Genomic DNA, 27,083 nt, shown 5'->3' on the forward strand with positions numbered 1-27,083 from the left:
CTCTCACAGAAGGGAGGTCAGGTTCTCCATCCAGACATCAAAACCCTCAACCTTCACGCTTGGCTTCTGAAAGGCTGAGGTACAAGGATTGGGACCTCCCTGATGATGTTATGGAGGTGTTGCTTTCGGCAAGGAGGCCAGCAACAAAGGCCCTCATTACGACCTTGGCGGAGGACCATGGTGCTATTAGCACCATGGTCCATGGCGCTAAGGGTGCAATTCCGCCATGGTGGTTTGCGGACTTACCGCCCCATTCCGACCTTGGCGGGGCGGTAAGTCCCCAATCCCCATTTTGCCCTTCCCCATTCCCATTTTTGCCCCATAGGGCATAATGGGATTGGGGAAGGCGTTAATTACGCCACCGTAAATTACGGTGGCGTAATTAACATGAAGGTCCCTTAGCGCCATGGATTTTAACGCCTGCAAAAAGCAGGCGTTAAACTCACCATGGCGCAAAGGGACCTCGTACTCAGGCGGTAAGGGTCGGCGATGTTTACGCTGGCGTAAACCCCTTACCGCCTGGGTCGTAATGAGGCCCAAAGTCTTTATACCGCTGCCGTTGGAACAGATTCTGCAGCTGGTGTAGAGAACAGAATATCGACCCTTTTTCATGTGGTACACCAATGGTTTTGTCCTTCCTACTATATTTGGCAAATTCAGGCCTTCAAGTTGGCACCATTAAGGGCTATCTCGCAGCGCTATCCATCTTTAAGCGTACTGCGGAAGAACCATCCTATTTCAAATTACCCTTGGTAATACAGTTTCTAAAGGGGTTAACCATTGTTTATCCCCCAAGACCATTCCAAGTTCCACTATGGGATTTAAACTTAGTACTAACTTTCCTGATGGGCACACCTTTCGAACCTCTCCATTCTTGTTCGTTAAGATTCCTTACCCTTAAAACTGTTTTATTAATAGCACTTACATCTGCTAGAAGGGTGAGCGAATTACAAGCTCTTTCTTGTAAACTCCCTCACACAATATTTCACAAAGACAAAGTTGTCCTGCAAGTGAAGCCTAATTTCCTCCCAAAGGTGGTTTCTGAATTCCATATCACTCAGAAGATTACTCTACCATCTTTCTATCCCCCTCCTCAACCGGGGAAAGAGGAAGAGAGGTTACACAGGCTAGTCCCTAGGAGGGCTTTAAGTTTTTACATCAGTAGACTAGCCAGGATAAGACAGGCAGACCAGCTGTTTGTAGGTTACGCAGGTCACAAGCTGGGGTTACCAATAACTAAGCAGACCATTTCCAGATGGATCATTCTAGCCATTCTGGAATGTTATAAACTGGCAGGGAAAGAGCCCCCTCAAAACCTTAGGGCTCATTCGACCAGAGGTATTGCAGCTTCATCGGCCCTCAAAAGAGGCGTACCGGTTAAAGACATCTGTGCGGCCGCTACATGGTCTTCTGTCCATTCCTTTACACGTTTTTACAATTTGGATTCCTCCTCCAGTCAAGAGACTAGGTTTGGAAGGGCTGTACTGCATTCTATTCATCAATAGAAGACAGTGTGAAGTCAGTACTCCCTCCTCCGATAATAGAATACTGCTATGGGAGCCTATGTAAGATGAGGAATACGTCGGAGGACACAATCCCTTCGAAGAACAAGTTACTTCTTACCTTGTAACGTTCTTTCGACGGGATGTTCCTCCGACGTATTCCTCATCGACCCTCCCATCCATCCCCGCAGTTCTACTTCCCTTGTTGTTGCAGCTTACGCTCCTTCAGGGTGATTAGTTTAGTCCAGAAAGTATTATTGTGGGCTACAAAATGGAACTGAGCAACGGACGCTGCGCGCGGCCTTTATAGGCAGGATGATGTCGACGTCGATACGGCGGCTGTCGAGGGACATCGACTCGGAGGACGTCGACGCGCAGTGCCCTCTAGAGAGAAAAAAATTTCTGAGGCCAGCAGAGCTGGAAGGAGATATCTAAGATGAGGAATACGTCGGAGGAACATCCCGTCGAAAGAACGTTACAAGGTAAGAAGTAACTTGTTCTTCTTTTCGGTGAGCTGTCAGGCTTAAGTATTAATTGTAACAAATCCTCACTATTCCCGTTGACCGATGCTACTGCTGCCCCCAGGGATCTCCAGGGTTTTACATAGTCTGCAAAAGAAATCGCCTAACTTGGGGTAGTGGTCGCATGTCACCGGATCCCTCTATATGATCTCAATTTCGGAAATTACCTTACCTCTCTTACCCGAAAGAGAGCCGACTGGGACAAATTGCCAATTATGCTAGCCGGAAGGGTAGCCGTTCTTAAAAAGATAGTTTTACCACAACTCCTATACAGTTTCCAGAACGTACCGCTATGGCCAGGTCACGAGTTCTTCAAGTCACTGACCCGTACCGTTAATGCCTTTATGTGGCACTCCGGGGCCGCTCGCCTGAAACTTGGAACACTAGCTACCCTGACCACACAGGGTGGATTCGGTGCCTCTGACTTTGAGGGATACTAGATCGCTGCGCAAGCCCACTTTGCAGCATACTGGTTTGACCCTGACGGATCCCCCCCACGTTAAACTCGAGCGCTTGGCGACCGGCAGGTTGGATGTCTGCTCCTTGGTCTCCCTTCCTTAATTCTCAAATTAGACCCTATGAACCCACCCCACCTGGTCCACGATGGTGGTATGGAACAAACTCTGGAAAAGGATGGGCACCCCACGCCCGTTTCATGGTAACTTCCCCCTGTGGAACTATCTCCCTGGCTCCCCTCGTGTGGACGCTGTGACGGTTCACCACTGGGTCGATGAGGGCTTTGCCACTGTCCGAGACGCGTTCACCTTGGGGGACCTTCAGTGAGTGGCCAGACCTACCCGACTCCCTGCGAGGATTGCCTTCCTGCTGGCTGCAATACGCAGGGCTCCGTCAGTCTCTCAAGAGCAGATGGCCTGTATTCCCCTCGATCCCCCGATGACTTTCTGCTAGCTGAGATCATGATGGGTAGCGCCACCAGGTGGCAGGAGGTCTCCAGACTGTATGGACTCCTTCGGGCCTGAATGGACAGCTCATGGGAGGGGCTCAGGGAAGCGTGGAGAAGGGACCTAAACGTCAAACTCACAGATCAACGATGGGAGTCTAAGTGTAAACGCACCCAAGAAGTTTTCTTCAACTCTAGATTTAAACTAATCCAATTTAAAATACTCCACAGGTACCACTTCACCCAGCTAGATTGCACTGCATGTCAGTGGATCGCTTTTCCGGATGTCCCAGGTGTAGAGCAGACAATGCAGATTACATACATATGCTCTGGTCCTGCCCAAACCTTTTCCCATTCTGGAGGGAAGTGTGCCCAACCATATCCCAAATACTTGACTACACAATCACTCCATCCCCATTGGCCTGCCTCTTTCATGAGTTTCCCCGTTTGGGTTGTGATCACAAGAAACTGGCTGGATTGTGCATGTTGCTCTTGACCCGCTGTATTCTGCTGCTTTGGTTGCGCCCTGGAGCCCCCACTCTCAACCAATGGCTTCAGGCTGTCACTTGGGCCTCCGATACTGAGGAACGCTGGGCAAGCGTGCAACCGGTAGTAAGTAGACCCAGAAACATCTGGATCCTCTTCCGTTCATATTTGCTCTCCTCCTCCAGCGACGATGGGTATTTATTATAGGTGATGAAAAGCACATGAGTTCCATTGTCATGGTCCTGCAAGGCCATAATATCAGACTGTATTCTGTTGTTGTAAAATGCTGATCGCTCGTGTGTTGCTCGCTGTTCTCTGTTGTACTGTCAAGCAATTTAAATAAATAATAAAAAAAAATCAAGAACATCAATAATTGTGTTTTCCCTGCAGGTGGGACGACATTTACTAGCATAGGTTCTCAACTTTTATCAATTGAGTCACATCCCACACCTGACACCATATGTAAGGGAGGTATGGTATCACAAGTATGACACTGACACAAGAGATACAATTGTAAAAACCTTTATTCAGTTCTCGGACTTTGGAGCAACTCCTATTTTGCCCCATAGCTATGATGGGAGTAGTCTCTAGCATCAAATAGTAAAGAAAACACAGTCCCAGTCAGTCTTTGTTAAATCAAAATGGCCTATACCAACAAAACCTAATGCTTGCCCTATCTCTCATACACAAAGTGTGTAATGGGGAATATGTGTGCAAAGGAAAATCAGTGTTATAACATAAAGGATCAAAATGGCTGAGTCAGCTCTCCTCCCCACGTTGGACAGCACGGAGTAAGGCGGCCCCTGTAGACAGGATGACACACTCTGGCTCAGGTTCTCAAAAACAAAGGCAGTTGAAAACGTGGAACGAGGCCCGCCTGTCCTTCCACATTAAATTCACTTATTCCAGCATTCCAAAAGTTCTTTTGCAGTTCAATAAAAAGTTTACAGTTCAACAAAAAGTTCACGTAGGTCTCCCTCCATCGGGCTCAGACCTCTCAAAGCTTTAACAGTTCACAAAGGTCTCCCTCAGCCGGGCTCGGACCTCTGAATCACAGCACTCTCAGACATTCTCTTCCCCAAGCTTAATTCACATTTTTTAGGAAATTCCGTCCCCTAACTTATTACACTTCTGGTCTCCCTCAGTCATGCTCTGACCTTTACTAATGTCGAAGACTTTCAAATGTGCAAGGCTGTCACTATAGTCCTCCGCAGGACCACTTCGACTTTCTCTTCAGCTCACACACTTATGTTTATTTGCCCCATTGTCTCTTGGTCTTGGTAGTTCAGCACCATATGCACAAAGTTCAAAGAAATCTTTCTCTTCAAGCATTCACCTTTTCACTTCCCCTTTTGCAGGTTTTAATCTTGACCATTACATATTTCAGAGTTTGTTCACTTTGCCGTTGTATAACAAAACATTTCACATTTCTCTGAGACTTTTGAGTGGGCTACTTAATTTCACCGGACCACTCTGCTACTCTGTATCACTGGTTTCACAGTTATCAGCCACTTAAAAGTTCATCAATAGTGAGCTTTCTTTCACGTCTCATCAACCCCCGTGCAGCCTTCAATTGTGAGATATACTGTTGCAAATTCAATCTTTCCTTAACACACACCGGCCTATCATGTCCTTCGCTAACTCACCAACTGTGTGCATTGCTTTCTTGGCTTTTCAGCTTTGATTCAGAAGTCAAGGTTAATACAACATACTTTGCCTCGCCTCCCCAACTCTGTTGTTCACCCGGAAGGGTTCCCTGACTTCCTTGAAACACAATGCAGTCTTCTTGTCTTGGATTTGGCATTCTCCACATATCTTTCACAGCTCTTCGGAGGTAACGACCTCCTGCAGGGATCTCCTGGATTTCTCTACTCTTTGCTCTCGTCCCTCTGTCGGTTGTTCTGCTACCTTATGTTTGCCTCTGCCCCGGAAGTTCTGCTCCTTCTTGTGTTCCACCTTGCTCAGAGTGTGTCTCTATGTTCCACTTTTTACCCGTGTGGGGAGAGCTAATGTGTATCATGTGTATGTGATTAAAGTCAAGTGCCTGACTTTGCCTGACCCGATTACTGGGACATGTCCAATGTAATGCTCGGTTGTGAGTCTGTCTTTCCCCAGAGTGCACTGTCCGAGTGAAAGTGTTCGTGTAGGGAAGGTGGGGGAGGGGAGGGGTTGAAAACTCAAGATATCCTACCAGGTACAATGGGGCATGGGTACGGGAAAGGGGGAAATACCTCATCTCACTATCGGTTGCCTCACCTCCACACCCGGAAACCCCTCGCCCAGGTGATCCTCCCTCACTGTTCCACCCCCAGCAACTGGATCCAAAAGCGATGGCCATATCCTGGTCACCTGGATGACAAGTCCCCCGGAACTAGCTAGTGAGACACACTTTGGTTTCTCACAAAAGAAAAAATGGTTTGGGAGATACTTCAAAGTGGAAATAACGTAATTGTTCAGATGATAAATCTAAAATGGAACACTTTGGCTTCAGTGTACAATGATTACATTATTCAATTTACAGAAACATTCTTGCGTCAGTGATCTGTCGAACTTATATTGATATGGGTGAACAGCATATGTCACTCGTCTCTATTTAGAGTAAACATACCCGTTTCTTGGATTACAAGGGCGAACTGTAGTTCGAAGTTCGTGCATAAGGACCATCATCATTCTCAGCACGGATCTTGTAAGGCAGGTGGCCCTAAAGTCATGCAGCTCGGTAACGCATAGCAGCAGTGTGTCTCCCTCGGCAATGTAGGCCAAGCTGCCAGAGTTCTCCACCATGGTAGGCAAAAGCTCACAACGATGGCAGGTACAACAGGTGAAAACGTGCTCCATGCGACTGTGTTCAAGTTCTGACAATTGATCCTCATGACTCTCAGCTGATTCCACATTGTCTGTACTTTTTTCTCTTTCAAGGATCTCATCTTCTGAATATTCGCTCTCATACATGTAGGGCTGAATTGTTGTCATAGTTCCTGAATAGTGAAGAAGCACAGAATCAACAGAGAGGCAAATAAAACCCTTTTTTTGTCTAAAGCAAAGAAAAGATGTTCCCCATTAACATTGAATGTTAAAGAAAGATAAGCAAAGAAACAGCCAATGGGGGTCATTCCGAGGTTGGAGGTAAATAACTGTCCTTACCGGCATGGAGTAAATACTGTGTCCATGTCGGCCAGAGACCGCTAATAGAGGGCTATTACAACCTCGCGGGCACGAGCTTTGCGCCATGCCAGTAACAACATTACCGGCATGCCGCTAAAGTCCCGAAAAAGGCCCTTAGCGCCATCAAGTAAAGCGCAGATTGCACTACCGCCATGAATCAAGACGGCATTAGCGGTGACCGCTATCAGCGGTCACCGCTAATAACGGTCACCGTAAATAAGCAGAACCGGAAGTAGCATCATCGCATAAGAATGGGAAAGAGCACGGCGGCCATCTTTAAAAACACAATCCATTGTTATACTCAGCAGCCAGGACCTGTAGGATACTGCTGTGTGTGAAATCCAAACCACTACAACACTACAATGCCCAAGGCTGTGAAGAAGGGCGCCTCCCGCCAGTGCAAGGAGCGCTTTAATGAAGGTGAGTTGACCATGCTCGCGGAAACCCTGGAAGAAAATGCAGATGTCGTGTTTGCCCAAAGCTTCAAGAGGGAGGCCATAATCAGAAAGAAGGAGATCTGGGCACCAGTGGCGCAAAAAGTAAGTGCGGTCGGTTACACCCCCGCACAATCAAGGACTGCAGGCAGAGGTGGGATGACTTGCGCCTGCGAACCCGCAGCAGCCTCTCGGCCAACAGGAGCCAGGCCATGTCAACTGGCGGAGGAGCAAGCTGTCCCATAAAGCTGTCCCGGTGGGAGGACATATGTGCAAGCCTGATCGGCATGGAGGCCATAGAAGGCGTGGGAGACATGGAGTGTGGTGCCACGTCATTGGCGGACGGAGGTGTCTTAAGAAAACACTGTAATGCAGAGTCTGATGATAGTCCACCAATATGTCTGTCTAAAGAGGCAAGCCATGGCCCAATACACACACATTCCCAGCAACGTTGTCATACGCAGCACAGATACATGCAGATGCCTGCAGCAAGGCAATGCCATACCTTACAAAAACCACACTAAGATGTTAATGGCATAAGTCTCACTGCATGTAATCCAGGATAGGCGTCCCCAACAGCATGAACCTAGGGGAGAAACAAGGTAATTAGCACAAGAGAGAGGGCGGGTTCACGTGAATCAAACCATAGAACGAATCAACGGGATAAATTGCTCGCTGTGCAGGAGCTGAATGAGGGGATAGACCAGGTCAAGGAGAGTAAAACAATAAATCAATCTTTAATAGACACATATTCAATTACATTATACACACTGCATGCAGGCCCCAAGAAATATGCATGTCACATACCATACGTCTGCCCCAACATGAGTGACCCCGACGTATGCCTGCATTACCCACCCATGTAGCAAGCAACATGATCATCCAAACTCAACTGCCTATTACCCTCTATTGTGTAGATGTATGCATGATGCTTATCAAACCATCACTCATGCCGTCCCTCTCTTCGACCCCCACAGGCTCAGACCATGTCAGTGCGGCACGGGAATCACCCCCACAGCAAACCACACCCCAGAAGAGGGCCCGGGATGAGGGCGACAGGCCTTCGACCTCAAAGGCCCAACCGAAGGCCTGCCATGCACCACCGAGGAAACCACCTCCAGATGCAACGGCACTGGTGCCGTCAAGACGGAACCCACAACTCCTGTCACACTGCCACAGGACACAGCTGAAGCTCCACACTCTGCAGAATCCAGTTCATTCGGGGAGGCGGCAGCCACAGCACCCCTGGCTGAGGAGGTGGCGCAGGAAGAGGTGTGTGTGCCCCATGGAGGACGACTCCTCCTAACTGCCTCGCAGACCAAGTCCAGCACCATCCCCCCCAGATCAAATCGTTAGAGTCCGACCACGCCACCACCCCGGAGCAGTCTGGGGGGGAGTACAACCAAGGGGCCATGAGTCCCATAGTGGAGCCCATAGAAGTTGTACATGACACCCAAGCACCCTCCACCTCCACAGGTGTATCGGCGGGGCCGCAGCGGCAGGAGGAGCTGACTGCCCTTGTGTGTCAATTTGTAAGTGACAATGCCCAAGCAAGGCAGGAGTGGCGCGAAAACACCGTCTCTCTGGGCAGGATAATTGCCGATAACACCCCCTCCCTGGGCAAGATCTTTGCAGAAAATACAAGTAGACTGTGCGAGGAGGTATCAGCCCTGCGGCAGGTCCTCGGCCGCATTGCTGATGCAATGGAGGCTGAGCGTCCGGCCCCCCAAATGGAGCAGGCGGCCACCCCATCGTCCTCCAGCTCAACACAGACCAGCTCACTCCGCAGGTCGTCGCGCACCCTGCGCCGGCCGGACATGCCGCCACCAGGTCCAGGGAGTGGCAGGAAGTAGACTGGCCAGCCTGATGAAGGCAATAGACACTTGTTGGGACATGTGTGGGGGAGTTGTGGGGGGAGGGGTGTGAGGGTGTGTGGGGGAGTTGTGGGGGGAGGTGAAGAGAGGTGAGGGGGTGGAGGGTTAGTGCACTTTCATCTTTATTGTACATTTCAATACACCCGTTGTGTAAAATAAAATGACTTGAGTGGACATTCATCATTGCACATGTGTCATTTATTCAGATACAGTGCATAGTGTACATGTACCCCCACACCTAGTGCCTTCTGTCCAACTATCATGTCACCCTCTGCAGCCATGTGTGTCAGAAATATTGTGCAATCACTGACTGACGCACAGCACGTCCCTAGTGTGCATCGGCACCGCGATGATGTGCAGCCACATCGTCTTCATCCCCTGCATCACCAGGTGGTAGCAGTTCAATGTTAGGGGGCAGGGGCACATTCCGTCAGATACACATGTTGTGCAGCATGACACATGCCATGATGATCTTGGCCACCTTCTCATGCCTGCAGAGGAGTGCCCCACCCGACCGGCTTAGACAGCGGAACCATGCCTTCAACAGGCCAAAGGTCTGCTCAATGACCACACGGGTACGGGTGTGGGATCGATTGTAGTCCTTCTTGTGCCTGTTCTGTGGGTTTCGGACAGGGGTGAGGAGCAACGGCTTCAAGGGATAGCCACTGTCACCTGCAAGGGAGGCAAGGAAAGGTGTATGTCAGTCGATTCATGATGGACAGCTGTACTAGTGACACATGCCTGCAGATTACCATTGGTCACATGTACATATCCCTGGTTGTATGCACGCCATTTTTAGGCCCTCAATGTGTCCTGTGCCATGGAATAATGGTTTGGGTTGCATCTTCAAGATGATACACAGTGAGCACTGACGTCTTGCTGCTCATGCATTGTGTACGCATACAGCTGTGTTCGTGTCAAATTTGTGATGTGTTGTGTTCTGTATGATTTTCTTACTGGTAGCGTTGGCAGTAGTCTCTGCAATATTAGGCATTCAGCAATGATTTTTCACATGGTGACATGCAGCATTCCTGTGGTTGTGGCGGTCCTGTGACAGACAGTGTATTCCCTTGGTGGTTCAGTTCAATGCACTCCCAAGGATACTTATCCTGTGTGGTGATTGCTGGAGACAGCAACATAGTGCATATACAAAGCATGTTGCTGAATGGTGTTACGGTGGGTGAGGTCCGCTGATTAGTGGTGCACGTGATGTGGGGTGGTTTACTGTTAGTCATGTTGTGATAGGTGTCGACCTTACTTCATTCCTATGGGATTTGGGTGTCATGTTCAGTTTGGGATGCTTTGGGGCACAGTGTTTTGCACTATGGACATTGTGCAGTCACCACACCAATGACACCAGGGTGGTGTGTGCATCTCTCCCCCAATTTCAATGCGATGTGCCGGTCATGCAACTTACCAAGCAGCCAGGAACGTCGTCCAACATGTTGCTCCATGAAGCGTGGTAGCGTGGAGTTCCGCAGGACCATAGAGTCATGAGTTGATCCGGGATATCGTGCACAACAATGTGTGATGATCTTGTTGGCGTCGCATACCATCTGCACATTGATGGAGTGGTATTGCTTGCGGTACACCACCTCCATGGCATGCGGGACCACCAACTCCACGTGGGTGCAGTAGGGCACCTATACAATTTGGCATGCCTGTGCACGGAAGCCAACTTTTGTATCAAAAATCTGCTGAAGAGTCCGTGGTAAGGTTATGTAGTCCCTTGTGTGCTTGAGGAGGGCATCCAGCACTTGTTTCAGAATGCGAGAAAATAAGGGTTGTGATATGTCATGCATGTGCCCCACTGTGTGCTGGTAGGTGCCTGTGTCAAGGAAGTTCAGCACAGACACTACCTTCAGTAGAAGGGGGATGGAGGTGCGTAGTTCAATGAGGCTGACAATGTCGTCATGTATCATGTACACGATGGTGGTGATGGTGTCCCGGTCCAGACGGTACAGGGTGTGGATCTGGTCAGGGGTTAGGTTGAAAGGACTGACTCTGATGCGAGGGATTGGGGGTGCCTGCGTGGTAACGCTGGCTGAACTGGTGGGGCATGCTGGGCCTGTCTCACCCTCCTTCTCCTCCTGCGTCTCCTCTGTGTTGCCTGCTGTTGCTGTTGTTGTTGCTGGTGTGGCAATGCAAGCACGTCCTCCATACTACTATTGTAATCATTTTGGTGTGGGAAGGGGTGTGGTGTGTGGGTGTGCTCCTTTTGTACTGGCCCAGACTCCATTACCTCCACCTGTGCTGATTGTGTGCACCTGTGGCAGTTGGGAACACTGCACATAGCATTTTACGGTTGGTTCGCGATGCCGGTATTACCGGCATGCCAGTATCCCCTATTAGCGCCTTCATGATGCCGGTATTTGCTTGTCCGCCTAACTTGCGATTTCCTCCGATTAACAACATGCCGGTATGATGGGCCGCGTGCCCGCTATTAGAGGCACCGTTAATGACGGCACCTCTAATAGCAGGGTCTTAGGTCGGAATAGGCTGGAGCCATATGCGATGCCGGTAATCCTTTACCGGCATCGTTTTTCCATTACCTCCAACCTCGGAATGACCCCCAATGTCACAAAAGCACATTGTAAAAAGGCAAAATGTAATAGTCTTAAACTGTACAAATTCCCATTTACACATGTTTAAATAGGTTTGGTAAAGACCTCTGTACATAATATAAGAAATGAAAAGCGACTACTGGGTTAATTGATTTTAGGCCTTATAAGTACCTGTTCTCAGTGTGTCGCACTTGGCATAGAGCTGAACAGAGTAGAAACAAGACAGGGAAGCTCGAAATGAAATGCACTGACACGAAGGCAAGGGAAACTCCAACGTTGTGTGCTCAGAAAGGATTTCTTTACACTTTGAGAAACTAGGCGTCTTGGCATTTCCGTGGAGACATGTCAATATTTTGCGCACAGGGGACGTTTACATCACACGTTCCTTGGTGTTGTGAAATGGGGCGTGAGCGTCTAGTTATGTCAGGGGCGGGCAACCCAAATCAGTGCCGCGAGGACACTTTAACTTAGGGCGATAGATCAACAGATAACAATAGGACAAGATGGGCCATCGTTTTCACATGTGTTAAAGTGAGAAAAAGTTGGGTAAATTGCATTGGAATTTATTTTAAGAATGATCGATGTATGCTCTGAAATACACGGCTGATCCATTGGGCCAGTCACATTTCTGACCGTACTACCCCTTTAAAGTACCAATTTGTTAAACAATTGTACAGTTGTTCATTGTGCATTGCAACTCGTTAGCCACTTTACCTGCTGCTTTTACAATGCCTAAAATCATCTACCTAAAGATGAGTTCCAAGCTCAAGGTGCTTTTTAGCCCTGGGCATTGCAATTCAGAGATCCAGTAATGGCTTGTCACTCTCGAGATTTTCCTAGCTCAGTCTGCAATCTACAAGCACACACAATGGGAACACTTATTCAGGGATTGCCCGAATCCTGCTGCACAACTAACAAGTTGGGGGAGTAATTACGATTTGATTTGTACTTAGCTATAACCCCAGTAATCAGTCAGGTGTGACCCGGTGGGGGAGGGAAGCAGAGAAAAGAAAGGGTATCTTTATTTCAAGCACACCTTTGGAGAAGCTGGCGCTGTTGAGAAGGAGGGAGGGTGGTTCATCATAAAGTTCAGATTGCTTCTCTGTACATTACACGATGACTCGCCAAACACCTTTGCCAGGTACTGTGACACCTGCAGTTAATGAATGAAAACTGTAAATAATGAGAAACAAAAAATACTGAAAGCATTCTCTTATTTTTCCATACTAAAACAATATTGAAGTACTTAAAGACACCCTTTCTATCTCCAAAAAAGCAGGGGAATCATTAAAACCATACATAATAAATCTACACCAACAAAATACAGTACTCTTAGTAGTTACCACAGTACAGTACCTCTTATTTTTGTTGTCCCACCAACAGTATAGTAATGACTTCACATTGTACTCCATTTCATAAAATAAAGAAATAATCCAATATATTTAAATCTCTAAGAATGCCTGTGGATTGGGAACTGGACATGCGCACAGTTACTTTGGGGGTTAGTTTCCTTTCTTAGAAAAGCTCCTGGTTTGTGGAGAAGAAACAACACTTCCAGAAAATAGATTCACTATTTTTGTCCTATTTTTCTTTGCTTCCATGGTTGGGGAAGGGAGAGGTTTTGCACTTGTAATTTCGATTTCTCTGCTCTTGCTCCTGCTGCTGTTCCTGTTCCTTTATTTTCTCTAGGAGTCTGTTCCTGGTTTTCCCTTCCACTTCTCGCTTTGTTCTATATTGATTGTTAGGTGTAGTGTCCTGTTGTATCCAGTTCCTTTGTAAATGCCTATGTTTTCCTCACTATTCTGTAATTGCTTTTCCTACGTGTCCCTTGTCAGGAATGTTAAATATTAAGTTATCCTCCGTTTGCTGTTATAGGCTTTATTTATTTTCACAATTGTAGAGCGCACTAAGATAGAAAAGGTAGGAGGAAGACGTCAGAAGCAAATTTACAGAAACAACCAGGTTTTAAGAACTCTCTGGAAAACCCAGTAGGAGAGTTCGGCCCGCAAGGCAGGAGGCAGAGTGTTTCAATGTTTAGCTACAATGGATGGGAAGCTAGAGCCTCTGACTTTTGCCCGTTCGAATTTGGGCTGTGTGAAGCAGTGTGCACAGGCTGCTCTGGTAGGCCTGATTGATTGGACTTCCCAGATTCTCTGGGTGAGGTAGGGAGGAGCTGTGTTAGACAGGCATCTGTGTGCAATAGATAAGGTTTTTAACATAATCTGTTCTTTTATCAGGAGCCAGTGTGTATTTCTTCCGGCAATGGAGGTGTGATCCCTTTTAGGAATATTGAGTGCTGCCAGCAGTGCGTTATTCCGTATAATCTGCATCTTGTGAATGTTAGTAACTGAGAAGCCTGCAAATAGTGCATTGCAATATTCTAGTCTTGATCCAATGACTGCTCACGCAATTGTCAGACTGCTGTCAGGAGAGACAAAGTGTCTAGAGGCGTTGACCAGCTTTGTCACATAGGCAGCGGAGAAAGCAATGGAGTTAACATGTTGTGTGAGGGATAAGGTGGCATCTAGGTAGACTCCCATTGGCTTCTTAGAAGGGGAGACTGGAATTTAAATGCCATTGATGTTGAAGGAGGCGTAACAAGGGCTAATCTTTTTGATCACCGCTGATAGCCCTACAAGGAGGATCTTGGTCTTTCCGTCGCACAGGCGCTGAGTGGCCATCTAGGCATGGATGGTCAGGTAGACAGTGTTTAAGGTGTCAGAGTATTCCTGGTAGTTAGTTGCCTGAGAGCAGGGGAGGATGTGAGTGTCATCAGCATAATTGGTATATGATATGCCAGTAGTCTAGAAGGTCAAACAGAGGTTTGGTGACTATGGGCCTGATCACGACTTCGGCGGTAACGCTATTAGCGCGGGGGCTATTAGCGCGACCGCCATAGCCCCCGGCGCCAATAGCACGGGATCACGAGTTGGGCGGACTTGGAAGTCCCCATACCCCATTGAGCCCATTCGGGAATGCCCCATTCCCCATTGGGCTCAATGGGGAACATTCACGCTCTTACCGCCGGCGGTAATAGCGCAAATTTTCGGCAGATTTCCCCCCAGTCAAGAGCTGGGGCGAAATCCGCCGAAGCCCTGATTCGGCGGACCCTTAAATCCAGAAGTAATAGCGCTACCGCCGGATTTAAGGGTTACTGCCGAGGTCGTGATCAGGCCCTATGTTATAGAGGGTGGGGAGATGCAGGATCCTTGGGGCACCATGCTTGACACAAGTAATTGTGACCATTCTGCGACGAGTTTTCGAGACAAGGTATCCGCTAAGAAAACCATACCAGATGTATGCTCGAAGAGATGATAATCTCTTGGAAGAAGTCCCTGAAGGAATATGAAAACAGGAGGAAGGGAAGCTGGTGACATCACAAGAAGTGAGAATGACGCGCTAGGAAGATAAGCTGATAAAGATGTATGGACCTTATAAAACTGATGACGAAATAAGGAGTTGAGTAAACTTTCATATGCGAAGAGAAGATTGCATGTGTGTGTGACGCACTGAAGAAAATGCAAGCGGCTCAATGAATGTACAGAAGCAGCAACGCAAGCAGACTAAGTGATCATAGAAGCTGGCTATACGTAGTGAAGAGTCTGCAGGCAAAGCCACCATTGTATATAGTGCCTGGACATCGGTGCCACAACCTTTAGTAAGTTCAAACCCACGGAGATAGCAGGATCAAGAGCTGTGTGTGTCGCAGCAAAGAATTAGCTGAAGATCGCGGACTTGAAGGGTGAAGCTGGTTGGCCTGGTATCAAAGTCAGAGCAAGACAAGGCTGGTTATCTATTCTCAATGGCAGCAAAAGTGAGAAGCTGAATCGCTCCTTGTTAAGATGCAATGAAAGAACACCATGAGTGCCAAGTTTATTAATTAGAGAAAATTAAATGCTGTAAACCAGGCCGAATTGCGGTCTCCTGTCGCATGGTCCGAGGATGAAAATAGGAGTTGGGCATGCAGACCAGAACTGTGATAAGCGTGTGCTGTACTCCCTTACATTCCCAGAGACAACAATACATTGCAAGGCCAAGTTCAAAGGCAATCTTCATGGCAGAAGGCACACACGATGAGTGATGTTGGGTTAATTGGGTGGGAAACAAAGTCATGCCCACCTCCCAGCACCTGAATATTCCAGACATGACACGAGCGTGACAACCAATTGTAGAGAGCTGTATAATTAAGGGTTGTGTAGTTTGAGAGCTAATGGTGTTTCATGTATCTAAATGTGTCAAGGATGACTTGCACTAGAGGCAGGCTTAAGTTGTCCACCTGATAGTAGATGTCCTATCACAACCCACACCCGTATAGAAAGTATACTTAGATGTTCCCCTTAGTCCTATCACAATCTCCCGTAGGTTTTTCTTATTTGCCACATAGTATGCTGATGTATTTTTCGTATTTACGGCTGTTTTTATGTGATTTGCATTGAGAGCTCGAGCGAACGTCTGTTGTAACTCCCTGTTTTAGACAATTGATATTAAAATATTTGAATAAGACTTTGCCAACTTCCTGAGTCAGTCAGATTATTTGGTGTAAGAGTTATTCTACATCCCATCCTTTGCATGACATATTACTGATTTAAAGACCGTAAGTTCAAGCCGATTTGTTCCTAATTGGTGTTGCTAGTGGATCCTCTCGTGACTTTCGGCTGGAGATGGGTTTGGTCCAAAAATATTTGTTTCAGAGGACATAATTGGTTAAGTCATGTCCCTCAAAGTAACTACGAACACATGTAGCGACCACACTTTTTCAAATCCTGAAATAGGAAACATAAAACTAAAGAATCCTAGGTGCTTGAATTCCGAATCTGCTGTGATTAGCACAAAGTGAAACCAATTCATATGGTGCCTCAAAATGTCAAATATCTGATAAATAATGTAAGTGCATCTCTCTCTATTTATAACACCACCTATTGGGCTATATCATGGTTAAAACCCCAATCATTCTAAGAATGCTTGATTACATTGACTAATGATGTAAGAGCTAAAGGGTTTAAGATTGACCCACTTAAATGCAGAAATCAAAATAAGTATCTCGATCCACTTACAGGAGAGAATCATGAGGAGTGATATAAAACACTTGGGTATATAATGACAGTGATAGGCCTAAATATATTTGTGCAAAGAAAATGATCATATATTGTGTTATGGGGAAGTTAGGAGTGTGTTCTACTCTCAATCATTTAAAGAACACAGTAAACCAAGTTACTAATTCTAAAGCTGCCACATTGACTCATATACAATACTTAGGTTTTACTTCAAAACAAATGGCATTAGGCTTCTGTGCAGAAGAAGATGTCACAAATACTCTGTGTGTATAGGTTACAACAGATCAGTACATATTTAACTTCAAAGTATTTTAATTTAATTAGTTATCAAACAAATATTATCATCTTGTTTCCACAGAAACATCATATTGCAAGAATGTATTCATGGGGTTAGTAGCATAATGTGCTGAGAAAATTTAAATGCCTGCTTTACAAACATTGTTTTGGTTGATTTTACATTACTTTTTACATTTCATCTTTATTCAAACATTATCTTCCTATATATTTCCCAGAGATCTTTTGGATCTGAGTTACTCCACAAACCCACTGCTTAATACCTCATGCACGTGCTCCACCTCTAAATTAGCACCATAAAATAACAAAACAAATGCCAACACTCAGTGTTTTGGCCATGTATCTGGGCTTGGCAACTGCAGATCTTTTCTTTATTTACCCAAGGCCTTCATCATGGCAAAACTAATCCATAAGTGGTGTGAGGAACCAGGAATGCGATGCAGACACAGAGAACTCATAGTGATTGCTACAAACTTTAATTGAAATAATGAAAGGGTTGGAAAATGGCTCACTATCCCTACCTCAACTAAAACTAAGGGCCTGTTGTGCGTCAAGACGTCCAAAGCAAAATGTCCTGTGTCCGAAATCCTATCCTATGCCCTTTTGCATCCTCGGGGCCCTGACCTCCCACACCGAATCGCCCCCAGCTTCTGTCTATCCTCAGCACTTGCCTCTGCTCACCCTCCACCCTGGAGGCTGGTACTTACCTTCATTGCGCTTACCTGTTGCTCACTCATGAGCACCCTATAACCTATCCCATTCCCTCTCTCTTCTGCACTTGTACCTTCTAAAAACTTGCAAGGCATAGTAGGTTCGCTCCCCGCACTCTATTTAATATTTGTTATGTTTTGCATTATTTCTCATCCTCTGACCCCTCCCTGTTGCCCTGTGGGCACTATGAAACAGTATTTACTTCCTGTATAAGCGCCTAACAAGCAAACAATAAATACATAAAATCCTAGCCCTCACTCTCAAAGTAACTGTAAGGTGATAAGTCTCTGGCCTTGAAAGTGCACAACTGTTCAAGTTCAAAGGAAAAGGTTAACTCCAACAAAAAGGTTCCAAATTGATATTTGTAACAGTTCCAGGGGATGACTCCTTTCCCCAAGTTTCTTTCCACAACACAAACAGTTCAAACAATTCAGAATCTCAGGGGCACATGTCTTCCTCGTAATTCCCTTTTTGCATAGTGTTACAACTTGGGTGCAGCCTTGCAGAACTCTCCTGCCAGGCTTCTTTTACTTTCAATATACTTACATTTTGTAAGGAAATGGGTCTTCCTTGGGATCCTATTTATATACTTGACTTGGCCTGGTATACTCTCCAGCCAGGCCTTTCTCATGTAGTACATTTCACACACTTGCAGACTTGACTTTGCCTAGTATACTCTCCTGTAATTGCAATTGTTTATTTGTAGAGCGCATATACACAAGTGAAGTGCTTCAAAGCGCTTCAAGGCAGGAAGGGAACCTGGGAGTTCAGTCGTCATTCTTAGGCCTTGAAGATTCCGAATGATTTACAACAATAGCAAGCATGCTAGGCCAGAGGCATATATACTAGTGAAGTGCTTGACATAGAAGACGGAAGGGAGCAAAGGGGAGGGGAGAGGAGCATACAGGTTGATAGAGCAGTGCTGACCTGGCCAACATTTCAGGATTGCTTGCTAGTTGGTCCTCAATGCACCTATGCATTAGTCTTTGAAGCACGGCCCATCTAGGGAGGGGAGACAGGGAGGACCGGACAGACAGATTTGCAAGGCCTAGATAATTCAAGGTCAAGGAACGTGCAAGTGTGCGCAAAACACGAAGTGCGAGAGAGGGGAAGGGGACAAATGCGCCCCGTCTAGCAGGGGCCCGGGTTAAGTGCAGAGTGGGTGCCCCTCTCATGGAGCATATTGCAGTAGTGCCTTGCTAGTGCAGGGGCTCGGTGGTAAGTGCCGGACTGGCGGGGGAGCCTGAGAGATTTGAGGCTCTGGAGGTGCACAAATGTCCTGCCAAGGCTTTCTCATGTGCTTTACATTTCACACTTGCAAACCTGACTTTGCCTGGTATACTCTCCTACCAGGGCTTTCTCATTTAATACAACTGTTTCACATGTGGGTATGGGCTCTGGGTTTTTAACCTGTTTCTCATTACTTCACTCTTCCTGTTGGTTTCTCTTTTCCCCATCTATTGGTTCCCTTTGACCTGCTTTGGACTTGCTTCCAGTTGCTTAGTGCTTTGCTTTCCTACACAATGCTCTGAGTGAAGCGCCCCGTTGTCCCAGCTCCCTGCTACAGGCTCACCAGCTTTGTTCGGCTGCTCTGGTGCTCCTTGTGGTCTGTGCTGCTTCCTCTCCTTGGTCGTCGTGAGCAGTGGTGTTTCTCCTGGTCTACGGTTCCCGTGGCTTCGGAAGGGATTCCCCTCTTCCCTCGCTCCCAACGCTTACACAGGGCTTCTCTCCCAGCAGGATTTCCATAGACACTGTCTCTTCGAGGCGCTTCCTTCTGCTCGACCGTCTGCTTCCTCCAGGCTCCCTGACCCAGTCGGGAGTCGTGACTATTTATTTATGTATTTCATTTGTAAAGCGCACATACAACCCGTAGGCATTGAGGCGCTGTTGCATGTACAAAGTACTAGTCAAGCTAGTAAGTTAAAGGCAAGGTTGCATACAAGTACAATGTGACAAAGGGTGACCACGCGGCGGTTATCCCAGAAAACACACAGAGTCATACATAGGTAAAAGAACTGGCAATTGGCAGGTGGCAGTTATCCTACCGCATAGGCAGATGCGCAGTGAGACAGACAGTTACTTGTAGGTTTTATGTAAAGAGATCAGTTTTTAATGCTTTACGGAATATCCTATAGGATTTCTCTGCCCTCAGGGCGGGGGGAGGTTATTCCATAGCTTGGCAGCAAAGTATGGGAAACTGGATCCTCCGGCTTAGCATCTTTTCACTTTGGGAACAATTAGTCAATCTGTGTAGGGGGTCCTGGTGGGTCTGGAAGAATGGTCAGGTAAGGTGGTGCTGTGTTGGAAAGGCACTTGTGGGTGATGGATTGTGTTTTGAAAATGATCCGCTCCTGGATGAGGAGTCGGTGTGCATCTCTTCTGGCTCTTGAGATGTGCTCTCTTTTTGGGATGTTCAGGCTGCTATAAGGGCGTTATTCTGGATTACTTTGAGTATGTTGCTGGAAGAGGTGCCATTAAAAAGGACGTTGCAATTCCAAAATGGCCGCTGACACGAGCTAGACATGCCGACGGCTGCTCCTCTACTCCAGTAAGGCTAAAGGAGGCTTCCACCACTCCTGACCGCCACAAACTGCGGGAAATTGGAGCAGAGGCTCCCCACAGCAAGGAGAACCGCGCCTTGAAGCCTATAGCCCAGTCGGTACTCACTCAGCACTGTAGGCTCTCGGAAAAGCAAAAGCAAACAGGAGAGGCAGACTCCCATGCCCCACAGCGTGTGGAGCCTAGGAGCAGGCACCCAGAGCAAGGGGAAGAAAGCGAGGGAGAACCCCGCGGGGTACAAGGGAGAACCCTATGACGCAGAGCAGACTGAGAAGGGACTAGGAATCGAGCCGGCACCAGCTGCCCGCTGCCCCCAGCATCAGACACCCAGGAGGGGATGCTCTCTGACTGCAGGTACAGCAGGGCGAAGGAAACAGTGAAGCAGAGTCGGGAGGCCACAGGGGATGTCCAATACCCCCCAGGCTATTGCCCGCCTGTCAGGCGGAGCAGGAGAAAGTGCAGCGAGGTGGCCAGCCCCAGGACCGACTAAGAGATCCAACGAGAGGCGGACCCACGGATACCCAGGGAAACCACACGGAGAAGACACTAGGGGGAGACCCAGGCTCCCCAAACAAGGAAGCAGGAGGTGCGTAGCCCACCAGGCAGGAAAGGAGCTGCTTCAGAGACGAAAGGGCCCGCACTGCGAGCAGTGGGAGAGCTCATAAGGACAACTAGACTGACACCGGAGAGAAGTGGCGGAGCAGCGCACCGCGGCCCCAGTCCATCCAGAAGTACGCGGGAGGAGCAGACCCACTAGCAAGAAGAGGAGCGCCGATGACCAGAAAGCAAACCAAGTAAGGAGAAGGGCACTGGGTCGGGAGGCGCTGCTGCCCCACTAAGTGCGGCCTGCAAGGAGAAAGGGGTCACGACAAAGGCTGGGAGCTGAAAGCTTGAGAGGGGGGCCCAGAACGGTGACCAGGAAAGACAGGAGCAGGGCCAACAGCTCGCATACACCAGCCCCAATGGAGGAGGGGGCATAACAAAAGAGGCCCCACTCTAGCACGAACTAGCTGCAGAACACGGAAGCGGAGCGAAGAGGGGAGAAAACGTGAGGGACCCAGCTCCAGGGTAGGGAGAAGAAGAGATCCAGCAGAGGCACGAGAAAGTCAGATGGGCGCTGGCGGAGGTAGGTAGCCCACGCCTGGGAAAACACCAGCGCACAGGGCAGAGAACCTCCCCTGGGGCATAAGAGGAGGGTAGCAGGATCCACGACCGGCACGGGACACCCATACAATTGGAAATTGGCCCAGTGAGGCTGGGAAACACCTCTCGCCAGCGGAGCCCTGGAGCTGGGGGACACTACAGGGATAACCGGAGAGAACAACATGGAGAGGAGATATTCCAGACCAAGCTGGGCAATGAGAGGAAGCTGAACTTCACAGCCAGGTGGGAGCACGAGGAAATACGAAGGAGAAATCAGGGGAGAACATGAGCCAGCGACAACAGTGTAGAACGGGTCACGGAGGGCGAGGACACTGCTCCCAAAGAGGAGATGCAGGAGGAAAGACCCAAAGAGGAAAAGGGAGAACCCGTAGGACTGTCATGATTCATGCCCCTGGTCATCATGGCAAAACCAGCCTTTCGACTGGGGCCAGGTTACAGGCTTCCATGGTGGCCTCAAGGGCCACAAAACACCATCAGGGACTCTCTTGGAGCCAGTCCTATCGCCTTTGACGCCAGGCGCATACTGTTATGTGAAGGACAACATTTGGATTGGGACTTCAGTTAACATGGAGGCACTCAGCTCAGTTCCATAGAACTGAGCTATGCAGTCTAGTCTAGTCTAGTGTTTAGAGGCCGGGCCTGGGACTACTTTACCTGGAACTACTCTACTTGGGCTATATAAACCACACCCAAACAGCAGGACATGCTTCGCGTTATTCTGCAATTAGCAGCGTAACGCTCACCATGTCCAGTTCTGATCTCCAGTGTTTCTTGCATCCTGCCACGTGCTGAATCCTGTATTTGGAAGAACACCATTGTTCAGCGCTTACCTGTAAGTAGCAGCCTGGCTTTGGTCTTGAATCTTCCATCTTCAAACTACCACCAGCTGCTCACCTGAATACACGTGATCCGGGGATTCTTCATCAAAACGGCACATCTATCTTCAGAACTCTGCAGCAACCTGAAAGAGACAAGAGAGACATTATTAGTGAGCACTTGCTCACGGCCACGCAAGTACAACGAAAACCACTTACCAGGTGCAGTCTCTCCTTGATCTCGGAACATCAGAGTGGCCTGGAACATCATAACGACCTGCAAAGTAAGTGGCACAGGTGCAGCTTAGCAAAAAGAAAAGGCAAGAATGCACAGCGCACCACGCATTCACTTACCTTGCTGGGATTCTCATCATATACAACATGGCAACGCCAAAACTCTCCAACTCATCTGAGGGAAAGAAACTACAGACATTAATGACAACAAAAAGACTGTACAACAGTAGTACCTACCTCATCAAGCAAATCGGAGTCACAGCAGACCTGGACCCGAACACGGGGCAACGCACCAGTGAAACAACTAGGACGCAGAATGCCCACACCTCCAACGCGCCCCTGCACAGAGACGCAGGACGGAGAGCACTCCATACCTAATATTAAGGTGAGGAGAGAGACTAGACTTAAGGGAGGAATTTGAGGCTGAGGGAGGTGGGAATCAATCCAAGAGAGACGTTAGCCTTATATCCAGTTCTCCTGTATTGCAGGCGCTCTCCACGTTCAACACATTATCAAGGGAGAGGGTTCGAGAGTGCTAATCTTCCAGCCAGGGCTGAGTGGCGTCCCCGTGGATATCAGGTGAGCGTAACAAGGACATAAAGGGGCGCAGTAAGCTTACTGAAATGGACCCTTAGTCAAACCAGCCCTGCACTCAAATAGACATAGCTTACCAACTGGCACGCCCCCCACAACCCTTAAAGGAATGGTTGGCCCAAAATTTTTTATTGGCCAAAAAGATGAGCAATAATAAAAAAAAATATTGGCTGGCTTTTCCTTCATTAGTGCCGCAAAAGCAAAAGCGAGCACAGGCGGGCATCCATTTCAAAAAATGGATGCCCCCATGTGCTTGCTTTTGTAAATTTTGAGCTTCAATTACTCAAAATTTTACATAGGAACTTAAAAAAAAAGTGGCAGTATATTGTTTTTATTATTGCCCATCTTTTTGGCCAATACATTTTTTTGGGCGAACCATTCCTTTAATTTCAACCAAAGCCAAAGGCAGAACAGGGAAAGGAGGCCCATCGGCAGGAGATACCCCTGCCACACTCACAACCATGTGGCCGGCTCTGGAACCAAGGGACCAGGTCAGAGGGGCCTTGGACAGAGCAAAAGAACGGAGAGACACACAGGGGGGAGGAGGGCTGCACCCCGATAACAAAACAGGAGTGAAATGCTCGCATTACAGAATACACTGGCCAAGACCTTCCAAGATCAGTTCTAGCTGATGAGAACGGATCTTAACTCAGCACTAGAAGAAATGAGACAGGAGCTGGGTCAAATAGTGGAACAAACTGATCTCCTGGAAAGGGGCTTGCAAGAAGTTGACAAGGAGACCACGGGCAATAGCGAGGCGATAGAGCGTTTGAACAAAGCAACACAAAACATGGAGATACAACTGGAGGACCTGGAAAACAGGTCAAGGAGAGTCAACATAAGGATAAAACGACTCCTGGAATCAATTCTGGATAAGGAGCTGAAAGGGGAAGCACAAAATATATTCGCAGACCTACTGGGGGGACAGACCCCTGAATCAGTGGCGCTGTATCGGATTAATAGAGTAGGACGACCCATCAATGGCCCCGATGCAAGACCAAGAGACGTCCTGGCTGCATTCGCTAGATACGGACAGAAGGAGGCAGTTCTCAGGGCAGCCAGGCAGCAGGAGCAAGTGTTATACAAAGGCCAGGAAATAGCACTCTTTCAGTAAACCTGGCGAGCAGCACCTTGACGGAGAGAAGACTCATGAGCCCTATACTGAGAGAACTAACCAAATGAAACATTAAATACAGGTGGACCTTCCCGTTTGGACTACTGTTTGAGTATGACGGTGCACAGAAACGGGTCACCTCTCCACAAGAAGCAGCAAATAAACTCCACGTGGATTTAGAGGAGGACCTGACAAGAGAGGAATCCCCACACCTGGAGAACAAAACTAGACCCCGGCCATTTGAGTGGTCCCTGGCGGGGGAGCGCCGCAGAAGGAGGGCCCCACTCAGAGGAGGGGGGGAGTTACACCAAGGAATACTGAGGATTAGAGAGGTCCCAGAATAGCCTACATGAAGAAACTGAGGGGGTTGGTGGAACTGCAGGAATATACAAGGCGCAGAACAGGGAGTATAAAACAGACTGGAACCAGTAAGGGTGAGTGCACATGAGGGAGGGGGAGGGAGAGGAGCGGCTCATTCCAAAGTTGGGGAGGGAATGAGGGGGAGGAGGGGCTTAAGGAGAAGGGGGTGACAGGCAGCAGGAGACTGGAGGGGAGAGAAAACATGAAACATGGAGGAACTGGGAACAGAGCACACACAGAACGGGAGAGGAGACAGGGGAGGGGACTACCGAGAAGAGGGAGAAGCAAGGCTTTAAGGGGAAGTTGGTGGGCACAGGGGGAGAACTGACAAGTTCAAATGCATGACAAATTATGTGACAGGGCTGAATACCCCTCTCAAAAGGGAAAAAACACGAAAGGTTCACTAAAACAATGGGCCCTGAGGTGCTAGCCCTACAGGAAACTCATCTCCTGAAGCAAGACCAAGGGCACCTTAAACTGAGAGGGCTCACGCAGGTGTACGTCGTATCAGGCCATACCAAGGCAGGGGGGCTGGCACTGGCATTTAGGAATAACCTAGATTTCAGGGCACGCAAGATCATTAGAGAGGCGGTGCGAGATATATAATAGTTAAAGGGGATCGCAGAGGAACTGACTATACTATTGTATCGGCATACGCACCAAACACCGGCCAGGAACAATTCCTGGGGGACCTCCTCCGGAAGGTGGAGGAATTCGCCAAAGGATATATAATCCTGACGGGGGACCTGAATATGGCCTGGGATAGGAGAATGGACAGAACCGTGAGGGAGGGACGCGGGTGGTTGGGGGGGAGCCGTAGCATCCCTACAACTAAGTGAGAGGTTCGAGAAACTAGGCCCGAGGGATGCCTGGAGGACACTAGAGGGACAGAAGGAGGGACACACCTTCCTATCTGGGGTACATGGCACCCAATCCAGGATTGATTACATCTGGGTCTCTGCACGCTTGATAGGGAGAATAGAGGGAGTAGAGGTGGGGCCACTCGAGATAGCAGACCACAAGGTGGTATCAATGAAGGTCAACATGCCAAAACAGGAGGTAGATATCTGGAAATGGAAGCTCTGGAAATGGAAGCTCCCGGGGAAATACTTAGAGACCCAGTGAGGAGAGAGGAAATAGCAGACAAGATCAAGGGGTTTTTCGAGGTGAACATAAGCTATGAGACAGGCCCGACAGCTTTACAGCCACCTTTTACAAGGCATATGCCCATATATTAAGCCCCCATCTAGCGCAGCTATATAATACATTTAAAACCTCTGCAACTATCAGTGCAACAATGGAAGAAGCCAAAATTACACTCATTCCTAAGCCCAAAAAAGACCCCCTAGAGTGTTCCTCATACATGCCCATGGCGCTCATAAACATAGATGCGTAAAATCTACTTGAAAATGCTGGCTAAGAGATTGGAAGCATTGCTCCCCGCCCGAGGCCACCCGGACCAAGCAGGCTTTGTTCTTTGGAGACAACAACAACATTGGGAGAGTGGCCCACCTGGTAGAGAAAGACTGGTAGAGAAAGACCAGAAAAAGTCTACTCTGGCAGTGTTATTGGCGCTAGACGCCTAGAAGGCATTCGACCGAGTGGAGTGGACGTTTTTGTTTAGAGAAATGGAAATAATGGGTGGGGGGATTTCTTAAAATGGTCCAAGCAAACTACAGACACTCGAAGGTACAATTGCCAATAAACTGATCCATATTGCGACCAGTTGACCTAGGTAGAGGCACCACGCAGGGCTGCCCACTCTCACCCCTCCTCTATGCATTATATCTCGAACCCTGACTTCAGGCAGTTAGGGAGGAGAAAATCCCTGGGGTCCCCTTCGGGGGGGTGCTGCATAAAGCAGCTGCATTCGCTGATGACATGCTGTTAGCCCTCACAAACCCCAAGGACTCGTTGAAAGCATGTGGGAACCTACTGGCTAGGTTCGGGGAAGTTTCAGGCCTGAAAATGAATCAGGGCAAGTCTGAACTGATGAACCTAAAGATGGAGCAGGAAAGGGCCGGGGAGTTGAAAGTGACATCCCCATTTCTGTGGAGCCCGGCAGGGATCAAGTACTTGGGGGTCAAGATCACCTTGGTCCTATCAGAGTGGTATGCAGCAAACTACCCACCTGTGCTAAGAGCAATCAGGCAGGACTATCAGAGATGGAAGGGCCGCAGGGTCTCGTGGATGGGCAGGTTGGCAGCAGTAAAAATGATCACGTTACCGAGGCTACTTTATTTGTTTCAGGCAAACCCTTTGCTAGTCCCCCAGGAGTTTTTCAGGGAACTAGGGAAGGCAACCAGGGAATTCATGTGGGAGGGTGAGAGAGCAAAGATAAGTCGCAACCTCCTGATGACACCAAAGGGGAGGGGAGCGCTGGCGTTTCCCAACTTCCAACAGTATCCCTAGGCAGCACAACTACGGGTGATAAAGGAATATTTCTCCCAAGGGGAAGCGAAACAATGGTCGCAAATGGACAGAGCAGTGGTGCAGAACGATCTGGGAAGGTCCTCTGGCTCCCACGTCAGAGCAGCCCCAAGCACTTATATATGAGTGCAATTACCAAGACGCTGGCAGATACCCGGGACAAAGTGGTGCTAATGAATAAGATCACAGTCTTCCCATCTCCATTCACCACGATCTTCAACAATAGGGAGTTCACACCAAATTGGAGGGTGGCGCGTTTGCGGACTGGAGCAAGGGGGGCTGTAGAAAGGTCAGAGTAATATACATG

General features: G+C 48.3%; 1 protein-coding gene across 1 annotated transcript in view; it reads left to right on the plus strand.

Annotated features, from left to right (window-relative positions):
• The window catches only part of DPP7 (dipeptidyl peptidase 7), a 3,316,481-nt gene that overhangs the window by 1,284,426 nt on the left and 2,004,972 nt on the right, over window positions 1–27,083 (plus strand). The gene's annotated exons all lie outside the window — the stretch shown is intronic.

Source organism: Ambystoma mexicanum, chromosome 8, assembly GCF_040938575.1.
Source record: "Ambystoma mexicanum isolate Mex_15411 chromosome 8, UKY_AmexF1_1, whole genome shotgun sequence".
Taxonomy (NCBI): Eukaryota; Metazoa; Chordata; class Amphibia; order Caudata; family Ambystomatidae; genus Ambystoma; species Ambystoma mexicanum.